This window comes from Arachis hypogaea, chromosome 12, assembly GCF_003086295.3.
Source record: "Arachis hypogaea cultivar Tifrunner chromosome 12, arahy.Tifrunner.gnm2.J5K5, whole genome shotgun sequence".
NCBI lineage: Eukaryota > Viridiplantae > Streptophyta > Magnoliopsida > Fabales > Fabaceae > Arachis > Arachis hypogaea.
Window position 1 is genome coordinate 70,797,183 of NC_092047.1, and position 12,426 is coordinate 70,809,608.

Sequence of the window (12,426 nt, forward strand, 5' to 3'; positions counted from 1 at the left end):
CCTTTTAGAAATTGTTAACCGAGTATTCAAACCTCGGGTAATCTTCTCAAGGAACTGCGAGGAAGTATGTTCTTATTATTGGCTATAAAGGTTGTAATCGGGGTTTAGAAGATGAAAAGCAAGGAATTTGAATGACAAGTAAAGTAAATGGCAATTAGAATAAATAAATACTGTAAGGCAGACTTTTGGCAAGGTAAGAGAAGTTGGAGGTCCAACGTAGTTATCTCCCTCAACTATAATGAAAGTTGAATCTAAACTCCACTTGATCAACCTGTACTAGGGCAAAGGAAAGTCAAGGGACTAATTAAATTGATCTTTGAATCCTATTTATTTCCTAAGAAAAGGTTGGGATTACTTAAGTTCAGCTCAATTAGCAAGATAACGATTATCAATTATGTTGAGTTTAATAACTGTTGAGTTACTGAATTCTTAACCAGGACCAAAAGAGGAAAAAGTAAAATTGCTGGAATAATAAAAATATCCTTAGATGTGAAGCAGTGGTAACTTAAATCAAAGAGAACAATCATAAACTGAAAATACCTCAATTATCATTAATTCAAAGAACAATCTGTGACATGGAATAATTCATAAATCAAATTATAATAATCAATTCAAATATTGGAATAAATAAATAAAAGTAAAACTAAAATAAAAGAACATTAAACCTGGAATCCAGAGTTACTCTTAAAACAAGAAGAAATCCTAAATCCTAAAAGAGAGAGAGAAGATCTCCCTCTCAACTAAATCTAAATCATTGAAAGTAACAAAAATTGCGAGCTCCCTTTTGAATGAGTGCATTTCCACAATTTATAACCTCTGGTCTATGCTGTCTGTACTTGGATCTGGGCCAAAAAGGGCTTCAGAATTCGCTGGGGGCGTATTCTGTAATTTCTGGTGCGTGGCCTCTGTCACGCGTCCGCGTGGGTCACACGATTGCGTCATTCGAAGCTTTTCCTTGCCACGCGGTCGTGTCAGTCATGCGACCGCGTCATGTGCGTTCTGCTTAAGGCGCACGGTCGCGTCAGTCATGCGGCCGCGTCGCTGCTGATTCGTGCTTGGCACGCGATCGCGTCGTCTATGCGATCGCGTGAATACCAGTTTCCTTAAAAGCTCTGTTTTGCTTTCTCCTTCCATTTTAGTATGTTTCCTTTTCCATCCTTTAAGTCATTCTGCCTTAGAAAATCTGAAACTACTCAACACACTAATCACGGCATCGAATAGAAATAAAGGTAATTAAATTAATTAATTTTAAAGCTTAGGAAACATGTTTTTCATTTACATCACATAATAAGGAAGGGAAGGTAAAATCATGCAATTAATGTGAATAAGTAGGTGAAGGATTGTATAAATCACTCAAATTAAGCAAAAAAGAACTCATGAAATATGGGTTTATCAGTCGTCTCTCAAGGAATTGTAGGGAGGTGTGTTACTTATAATTGGTTATGAGTTTTCTGAGAAATTTTTGAATGAGGAATGGAAAAATAAATGATTATAAATTAAAGCAATAAAAATTAACAAGAGGTTTAATGTAATTAAAATAAAAAGCCTTGGCTAGGAGAAGATTAGTCAGAAGTTCTATCCTTGTTAGATTTCCCAATATTAATAGTAATAGGTTGTTGTTTCTACTTAGTTAATCCGTACCGAATAAAAGAAAGTCAAGTAGTTGAGCCAACTTCTATTCACAAGTCCTAATCCTCTCCCTTGGGAAGGATTAACGTTAGTAACTAGAGAGCCAGCCAACAATTCCCAATTACAAATTAACTCTTGAGTCTTCCAACTCAAGGGTCTCCAAATATTAATCAACTCCAAAGCCAAGTTGGAAGCCTACTCCATTGACATGGATGACAATTTTGCATACATGTAAAGGGAGTAGAAAGAAGACATGATAATTGTACTCAATTGAAAATAATTAAGAAATAATGAAATTAAATAGAAAAGTATCTTTCAATTAATAAATTCCAAAATCGAAGGTATCCATATAACTCTAAACAAAGTAAATGGGGAATAAAAAGAGTAAAGGAATAGGAAACAAACTATAATGATAAAGACTTCAACGGAGGTAGTAACTCTTCTCAATATCCAACTCAAAAGCATAAAACTAGGAATCCTAAAACCTAGAAAGAGGAGAGAGCCTCTCTCTCTAGAAAACTACATCTAAAACCTAAAATTATGTGAATGATGGGAAGTGTCTCTTCATTCCTCCACTCTGTAGCCTCTAATCTGTGTTATCTGGGACAAGAACTGGGCCAAAAACAGCTCAGAAATCGCTGGGAGCGAATTCTGATATGCTGAATTTTCGCAGATGCACGCGTGCACATGATGCACACGTGCACGCCGCTTATCTGCAAGGCAACTATGGGAAATTATATATCATTTCGAAGCTCCGGATGTTAGATTTTAAACGCAACTAGAACCGCCTTATTTGGACCTCTGTAGCTTAAGTTATGATGGATTTAGTATGAAGAGGTCAGGCTAGACAACTTAGCAATTCCTTCAATTTCTTGTATTCCTTCCACTTTTGCATGCTTCCTTTCCATCCTCTAAGCCATTCCTGCCCTATAAACCCTGAAGTCACTTAACACACATATCACGGCATCGAATGGTTATAAGAGAGGATTAAAATTAGCAACTTTAGGGCCAAAGAAGCATGTTTTTAATCATAGCACAAAATTAGGAAGAAAAATGTAAAACATGTGAATTCAATGAATAAGTGTGAGTTTAGTGGATAAAATCCACTCAATTAAGTACAAAATGTGCCACGAAATAGTGGTGCATCAAATCTCCCCACATTTAAACATTAGCATGTCCTCATGCTAAGCTCAAGAGAAGCTATAAAGGAGTGAAGAGGAATGGTAAAACTTATGAAATGCAACCTATCTATATGAATGCAACTAAATGTAAAAATATTTCTACCGACTTGGTTAAAAGTAAACAAATTCTTCAAGATAAACATAAATCAGATTTCACTAATTCAAATCACACAATAAAAGGCAAGTAAACTTGTAAGAAGATAGCTCATGAAAGTAGGGAACATAGAATCAAGCATTGAACCGTCACTGGTAGTGTATATGCACTCTAATCGCTCAAGTGTCTAGGGTTAATCACTCTACTCTTCTCTAGTCATGCTTTCTAAAACTTTGTTCTTCATCTAATCAATCAACAAATTTTTAGTATACCAATGCAAACATCATGAGGTCTTTTCAGGATTGTAATGGGGCTAAGGTAAGGGTGAGGATATATGTATGGCCAAGTGAGCTATAATATGAATCTTTGACTAACCTAAGCTCTCACCTAACACACACTCACACACACACTCTATATAACTCTAAAATCATGCCTAGCTACCCGAAATTACCGCTTTTGCATCACATACTCATGCATAAACTTTTCTTTAATTTTATCACATATGCATTGATCCTTCATTAAACTTAATATTGGGATAATTTTGTCCCCTTATTTATTTATTTGAATATTTTTTATTTTTTTATTAAAAATATAAAAGTAAACATAACATATCAATGTACATGCATGGTTAAATTTTTCTGGTCTCTCATAAGTAGGTACCCAAATTTCCAATATTTTGTCAATGAAACACTGTACAATTTCATCAACCAAAGTTTTCACAGTTTCCCACACTTAATTGACACACAATCTCTATCTTATGCTAACCAAAGATTCAATTGAGGTAATTAATTGTTTTTCCGCTTAAGGCTAGTGATGTGGTAAAATATAGAATAAATGGGGATTAAAAGGCTCAAGGTGGCAAACAAAAGTGATTGAAAGGGTAGGCTATTTGGGATAAGTGAGCTAATAACAAATGATGGCCTCAATCATATGCAAGCATGTAAATACACTAAACAATGGACATATAGAATGGAACAAAATATAGATTACAGTCATAGAGAAGAAAACACACAAGAATAAAATATTATGGTTAAATAATGTAACCATATAATTAAGCTCAAATCTCACGGGTTGTGTGTTCTTAGCTATAATTTGTGTTCCAAATTACAATCCTCAAACAAGTTTAATACAAATTTTCAATTTAAATTAGTGAAATATTGTAAAACAGGGTCTTGAAAAGAAACTAATTACTCCAACCAAGTAGTGGTAGAAGAACATGCACAAAATCAAACAAATATGCAACCAAACATGCAAATGCAACAATTAACAAGGAAAATAAAGCATTGGTGTTGAAATAGGAAATGACTAACCCATGGAAGTCGGTATCGACCTCCCCACACTTAAAGATTGCACCGTCCTCGGTGCATGCTAAGATGTGCAAGTGGACGGCTGGCTCCAACTGATGCCTTTCTCTAAAGATTGTGCAGATGGACTTGTCTGTCGTCCCATGTAAAAGTTTTCTGTTTCCCTTCCTCGGTGGCCATCCTGAAAGAAGAGGAAAAAGAAGAAAAGTAACCCAAAAACAAGGATAGGAAACAAATAAAATATGGTTGGATTAATGCCAAATAATGAGAGTCTCAATTACATGGTAGCTACAACATGTACGTGAGAAAACAATAGGAGCACATGGCATATCAATAGTGCAAAAAAAAAATTACAACAATGAGGAGAGAGTGGGTAATGAAGGCAGTGCAAGTGCATATGTTTGTAAATGGAATACAAGTGTCATAAAAAATTAGCATTGACAGATAAATAATATCACCCAACAGTGTAAATAATCACTAAGCACCAAAATAATACCAGAAAAGATATAACAGTTGAATAAGAACATTTAACACCAACGGAGAAAGTAATAAACGTAGAAAAGAAAATAAAAATATGCACAAAAGTAAAATGCAATGAAGAAAAATATGCAAATGCAATAAAGATAGAAGTTAAAGAAATGAAGAAGAAGAAAGGGAGAAAGGAGAAAGAAAGAAGGAGAGAAGATAGAAGAAAAGAGAAAGGAATGAAAACGGGATGTGACGCGAGCGCGCAGGGCACGCGTACGCGTGGGTGGTCTGAAAGTGGAAGGACGCGCACGCGTCCAGGACGCGTACGCGTGGGTGGGTTATGTGCCTCTAGCACAGTACTATCCTGATGAATCCATATTTGATGATTATTTTTTGTTAGAATTGAATGGATTTTCATCACATAAACTCACACTTATTCCCTTGAATAGCATGCTTTTGATCTCTCCTCCCAATGATCATGAAAATATGCTCTTTTATACTTAATTTAATCTATTTTATTCCATTTGCCTTCCATTTGATGCCTTGATGTTGTTGGTGAGTGCTTTCAGGTATGTAAGGTAGGAATGGATTGGAGAAAATGGAAGAAGAGTATGCAAAGAGGAGGAAGCAAAAGAAATCAAAGGAGTGAGCTCAGAGACGTGTGCGTGCGCACACAGCCATCCAAGCAAAGCGCGTGGAGTGCAGCGAGCGCGTCCGCGTCAAGCCATGCATCGCCTAGTGTGCGGACACACGCGTTTGTGCGTCCGCACATGACTTCATTAAAATAGCACGTGCCTCGCAATTTGGGGGCTTTGGAGGCCCATTTCTGAAGTTTTCTAGCTCATATTAGAAGGGAGAATGAAGCCATAACATACTATATCATTTAGGATAGTTTAGGAGTAGTAGTAGGAAGTTTTAGTTTAGTTTTTCTCTAAGTTTTTCATCATCTCTATTAGGGTTTATATTAGGATTTTACATTCAAGTTCCATTTCCATTTTTTATCTTGGATTTTGCAAGCTCTCATTGTAAGTAATTTCTTGTTATTACTTTTTATAGTTACATTGTCATTACTCTTTCTTCTAATTCAAGTTATAGTTCAATTTTGCTTTTCTCTTGCAATTTCAATTTCTTGTTGATGAATTTGATGTTAGAGGTTGATTATATGCTCTCTTGTGTTATCTTTGTTGATTGAGATCAATTGTTGCTTTTAGTTTCAAGTCTTTACTCATTTTTCTCATGTTTAAGCTTTTTGCCCACCAAGTGTTTGACAAAATGTCAAACATGGTTTTAGGCTAAATTGTTGGTTCTTGGCTTGGGTAAAGTGAGCAAGCGGGTTCCTAGAGTTGGAATGTCCAACATTTAGTTTCAATTCTTGGGTTGTTAATTGTTCTTGTTCCCACTAACGATAATTTGTTGCTAAGGTAATTAGCAAGCAAGTTAGGATTTGTGGGTTGAGGACACTTATGCTCATTTAACTTACTTTCCGATGTCAGGGTTGATCAAGTGAGACTAATTCATTATAATTGTCATAGTTGTGGTTCCAACAAGGAAATGACCCTTAGCTCACTCCAAGCCAAGACTCCTTTTTGATGCTTTCAATCTTTTATACCTTTATATGTTGATTTCTTTTATACTTTACATGTTTATATTACATAGTCGGTTCTTTAATCTCTTAATTAATTCAATCATCATAATTTTGCATGTTCTTTTATTGCTTTATATGTTAATTTCTTAATTCACAACCCGTTGATCACTACAACCGGAATTACACACTCGTTGTTCTAAAGTGCTCCTAGGGAGACAACTCGGGAGTCTAATACTCTCGGTTAATTTGGATTTGCTTATGACATATCTTGTGAATTTTCAATTTGATCCGAGGGGCCAATTCGTGTGGTTGGGACTATACTTGCAATGTTAAATCCGTTTTCTTTGGATAACCGAGTTCCTAACCCACATGCAAATTGATCCTAGCCTCTCTCTTCATCACATCCCCAGACCATCACAACTCTCTGTTTAGCACGCTTTTACACCGATTTTCATGCCCACGTGTACGCATCGCTGATGCTTACGCGTGGGTTGAACTTTCTACAGGGGATGCGTACGCATGCGGTACGCGTACACATGGTGTGGCCTGTGCGCCACGCACCCCACCCGCGTGTCTCTCGCGCAACTCTCTGTTCAATTGCGCATACACATACAACGCGCACGCGTCGATCCCTCTTTTTTTTAATGCAAAATGCAGATGATGATGCAGAAATTATGAATGATCACTGATAAAAATAAAATAATATAAAACTAGGAATAAAAAGGGGCGATTATACTATGGTGGGTTGTCTCCCACCTAGCACTTTTAGTTAAAGTCCTTAAGTTGGACATTTGGTGAGCTCTTTGTCATGGTGGCTTGTGCTTGAACTCGTCTTGAAACTTCCACCAGTGCTTGGACTTTCAGTAAGCTTTAACATCTCCAGATAAATTCACAAAGCCTTGATGAAGTTCTCTACAAGCTTTGAGCTACCAAAGTTGATCCTCTCGTATGCCGAGATCCCAAATCTTGTTTCCACACCGGTCTTCTAGTTGATCATCATGATTCTAGTCGGGTGGTTCAGCCTTGGAATTCTTATTTAAGCGCCCAAACATCCTCCTGGACCCATTCACTTTGGTTCTATACCAACCATTGTTATCAAACCTTGAGTGTGCAACCATCATGAACCTAGAGTGATGCTTCCAACCACCACACAATTCCCCCTTACTCTTCAATCCGCAGAGAGCTCTAAGTTGACCATCCGTCTCAAGCAAACCATAGTCAAGTGGGAATAAAGGTTAAGGATAAGAATTTTACCCACTTGAATGTTGTATTGGATGGTAATGGCTTTGGGAGAGGTGTTTCTAATGATCTTGCAAGCTCCACTCCCTGATGCCAGGGCATCTTGGCCAGTTTCACTGACCTTTTCTTTACAGTTTTTAGGTTAGTTTCATGCATTTCTTTAGGAAATAAGCTAGTTTTGGGTAAATATTCACTTATACCTTAACTCAAGCATACATTGTGCATTTCACATGATTTCATGAGGATTTTGTATAAGTTTAGTGACAAATATTATGTTGCATTACTCATGACTTGGACTAGAGCTTTGATGCATTTTGTTACTTGATTTCAGGACCAAAAAGAAGCAAGAAAAGGGGAGGTAACTTGCAAGATTAATGAGAAAAGTGATTGCCAATAACACTCTCAAAAAAGCCATCAATGCCCACGTTAGAGAGTCATGTTAACCAAGTTAACGTGAACTCTAACGTGGAGAAGAGAAGTTGAGCCAACGTTAGTGACACTCAACATTGTCACTAACGTTGGCAATCACTCATAAGTGGCCACGTTAGAAGCCACGTTAACCTAGTTAAGGTTAACGTGGCCTCTAACATTAAAGGGGGGAAGAGAAGCCAACGTTATTGACACTCAACATTGTCACTAACGTTGGCCTATGGTGCAAAGTACCACGTTAACTCCCACGTTAACTTGGTTAACGTGGGAACTAACGTAGAGGATGAAGAGTTGTCGACAACGTTAGTGACACTCAACATTGTCACTAACGTTGAAGCAACCACACAACCACCAAGAGTCACGTTAACTTCCACGTTAACTTGGTTAACGTGGAAGCTAACGATGAGAAATGAAAGATGAGCCAACGTTAGTGACACTCAACATTGTCACTAATATTGGGATGGCTAAAAGATGGCCACGTTAGAAGCCACGTTAACCTAGTTAACGTGGACTCCAACGTGAGACCTAGGGGCACATTGGAACGTTAGTGACAATGTTGAATGTCACTAACGTTCTCGAAGGATGGCAAAGGCCACATTAGAAGCCACGTTAACCTAGTTAATGTGAGCTTTAACATGAAGCAAGAAGGGGCACACTGGAACGTTAGTGACAATGTTGAGTGTCACTAACGTTCTCGAAGGTTGACAAGGCAACGTTAAAAGCCACGTTAACCTAGTTAACGTGGGTTTTAACGTGAGGCAAAAGGGGTGCATTGGAACGTTAGTGACAATGTTAAGTGTCACTAACATTCCCGAACTTGGACTTTCACTAAATGATTAACACTCCTTACGCCCTGAGCTTAAGTCTCTGCCCACTCCGCACTTTCTCTCTGCAAGTAAAGCCAAGCCCAAATAAAGAAAGGAACTGCTTCAAACTCAAGATCCAAAGGCCCAAGACTTGAAGAGTGAACTAGAAGCTGAGAAGAGTAGTATATATAGGAGTAGCTTTGAATTGTAAAGGAGTTCTAGAGGCTGAAGAACCACTCTCTGTATTTTACTTTCTTTGCAATTTCTAGTTTTATGATGTATTCTCCATCTTTGTTTTCATTTTCAAGAGCTATGAACAACTAAACCCCTTTCATTGGGTTAGGGAGCTCTGTTGTAATTTGATGGATCAATACTAATTTTCATTATTCTTCTTCTATCTTTCCTCTTGATTTTACTTGAAAGCTTTCGATCTTCATCCAATTGAGTAGTTATCTTGGAAGAGAAGCTATTCAAACTTGGATCTCTTTTGAACCTTGGAAGAGGAATGAAGAGATCAAGCTAGAAATGCTTTCTCATGCTGGACCAAATTGGGTTTGGATGGGTATGTGACTGTAACCCTCTCAATACTTGGTTTGGGAAATGCATGTGGTATAATCAGTGACCATACTTCATCTCTTCTCATGAGCAATTGACCAAGGAATTGGCTATTGATCAAGATTTGAGAGATTGAATTGCAAGGAATTGCAATTCAATCACTTAAGATTGCCAAGGAGATCAATGAGTGTATTGATTGAGGAAGAGATGAAAATGAACTTGATCCGGAGAATTGCAACATCTCCTAAGCCCAATGAACTCCCCATCTCTAATCTTACCAACTCTCTTTAATTTCTGCGATTTACTTTTATGAGCAAATCCCCCATTCCCATTTATAATTCTGCAATTTATTTTCAGTCATTTACTTCCAGTCCTTTAATTCTAGCATTTACTTTTCTGTTATTTACATTCCCGCCATTTTATTTTCTGCAACTCTCAACCCAATTTCTGGATTCGCTCAACTAGAACATTCTTCTAATTAAAGTTTCTTGATCAATCAATCCCTGTGGGATTCGACCTCACTCTATTGTGAGTTTTTACTTGACGACAACTTTGGTACACTTGCCGAAGGAAGATTTGTTGAGAGACAAGTTTTCCCCGCATCAAGTTTATGGCGCCGTTACCGGGGATTGATTGTGCATCAACAATGATTAGATTGGAAGATCACTAGATTGAGCATTTTATTTTGTGAATTTTATTTTTCTATTTGAGTGATTTACTTTTTGTTTTAGCTAAACTTCTTCCCTTCTCCCTCTACCCGTTTGTTTTTCTTTGTTATTTTCAATTCTGTTTGCTAACCCACTAACTGTTTGATATATTGCATCACCCACAACTAACAATAACTCTGACACAAATACTGTCTACACCTATTTTCTTTGCTTGTACTTGTTGGTTGTATGACAGGGAGAAGAAGCGGGGCTTCAACTTCCTTTGATTCTGAACCAGAGAGAACCTTCCTTAGACTAAGGAGGGAGGCAAAAGGAAAACGAGTAGTTGGTGCTGAAGAAGAAGAGGAACAGTTTGAGGAATACTTTGAACCAAACATGGAAGAAAACATGGAAAATCATCATGAAGAAGAGACTCACAACCATGGCAGAGGAGGTAGAGCAAATCATGCTGGGGAGGATAGAAGAGTTTTGGGCTCTTACATTAATCCAAACCCAGGCAATTGTGGAAGTAACATCCAAAAGCCAACAATTCATGCCAACAACTTTGAACTTAAACCACAGCTCATCACCCTTGTTCAGAACAACTGTTCGTTTGGAGGAGGTGTTCAAGAAGATCCCAACCAACATTTGACCACCTTCCTGAGAATATGTGACACAGTGAAATCTAATGGTGTTCATCCTAACGTCTATAGATTGCTCTTATTTCCCTTCTCACTCAGAGACAAGGCAGCCAAGTGGCTGGAATCCTTCCCAAGGGAGAGCTTGACAACTTGGGAGGATGTGGTGAACAAATTCTTAGCAAGATTCTACCCTCCTCAACGAATCAATAGGCTGAGAGCTGAGGTTCAAACCTTCAGGCAACAGGATGGTGAGACTCTGTATGAAGCATGGGAGAGGTTCAAAGACTTAACAAGGAGGTGTCCACCTGACATGTTCAACGAATGGGTCCAACTACACATTTTCTATGAAGGGCTCTCTTATGAGTCAAAGAAGGCAGTAGACCATTCATCTGGAGGGTCCTTGAACAAGAAGAAGATCATTGAGGAAGCCATAGATGTTATTGAAACAGTAGCAGAAAACGACTACTTCTATGCTTCCGAAAGAGGGAACACAAGAGGAGTGATGGAGCTAAACAATGTAGACGCTCTGTTGGCCCAAAACAAGCTCATTACCCAGCAGCTGGCTGACCTCACCAAGAAGATGGAGATGAACCAAGTAGCAACAATCTCCACTTCATCAACAACACAAGAAGGAGTAAACCAAGAAGCAGAAGGGAGTCAGGAGCAAGCCAACTACATTGGGAATTCACCAAGGAAAAACTATGATCCATACTCCAAGACTTACAACCCTGGATGGAGAAATCACCCGAACTTTGGGTGGGGAAGTGAGCAAGAGCAAAACCAAGACCAGAGACGTTACAACTCTAACAACAATGCAGCTCACCAGCAATTCACCCAGAGGACATCTCAACACCCCCACAATAACACTTCTCCACATACTTATCAAAACCAAAATATCACATCTGCTCCGAACCACTCATCAATTGATGACAGGCTCTCTAAGATTGAAGCCTTACTTGAAGGAATATGCCAAGAGATTCAAGAAAATAAGGTGTTCAAAGAGGAGGTGCGAGCCAATATTAAGAGCCAGGGAGAAACCATTAGGAAGATGGAATTCCAGGTGGGATATTTAGCTGAGAAGATTCCCAAACCTACTGATAGCTTCCCAAGTGACACTGAGAAAAACCCCAAGGGAGAAGCAAAGAAAGTAAGATGGGAAGATTGCAAAATGGTCACTACAAGTGATCAAGAGATTGAAGACAAGCAAGGCAAAATGTGCAAACAACCTGAAGACAACTCAACAAAGGAGGAGGATAGAGATCACAAAGAACCAGAAATCTCACAACAAGAGCTGCTGAAGCTCTATGCACCATTCCCTCAACTGCTCAATGGTGCTATGGGAAAAAGAATATACTCAAGGTTCCTAGACTTGTTTGCATCTCTGCATGTGAACATACCATTCATCAAGGCAATTCAACAAATGCCTGCATTCATCAAGTATATGAAGGAACTTCTTCCCAGGAAAAGCTCACTCAAGGGAGGGCAGACTATAGTGATGAACAAGGAATGTAGTGCCCTTATTCAACCTGAGTTGCCTACAAAAAGAAGAGACCCAGGAAGTTTTCATATCCCTTGTGCCATAGGTGAAAATATGTTCGACAGAGCACTATGCGATCTAGGGGCCAGCATCAACTTACTGCCTTTATCCCTGGTGAAGAGGCTGCAGATCAATGAGATAATGCCCACAGATGTCATTATCAGACTGGCTGACAAAACTCAAAAGCAAACAATAGGAGTGGTGGAAAATGTGTTGCTAAAGGTTGGGAAGTACTTTCTCCCAACAGACTTTGTCATTCTGGACATGGAAGAAAGTCACACTCACCCAATCATATTGGGAAGACCATTTCT

The 12,426-nt window shown here is 38.4% G+C and overlaps 1 non-coding gene across 1 annotated transcript; it reads right to left on the bottom strand.

The window, feature by feature from the left end:
• Window positions 1–10,786: 10,786 nt before the first annotated feature.
• LOC112731893 (small nucleolar RNA R71) lies at window positions 10,787–10,890 on the bottom strand. The gene has a single exon (XR_003167644.1). It is a non-coding gene; the product is annotated as a small nucleolar RNA R71 (small nucleolar RNA).
• Between the last annotated feature and the right edge of the window lie 1,536 nt (window positions 10,891–12,426).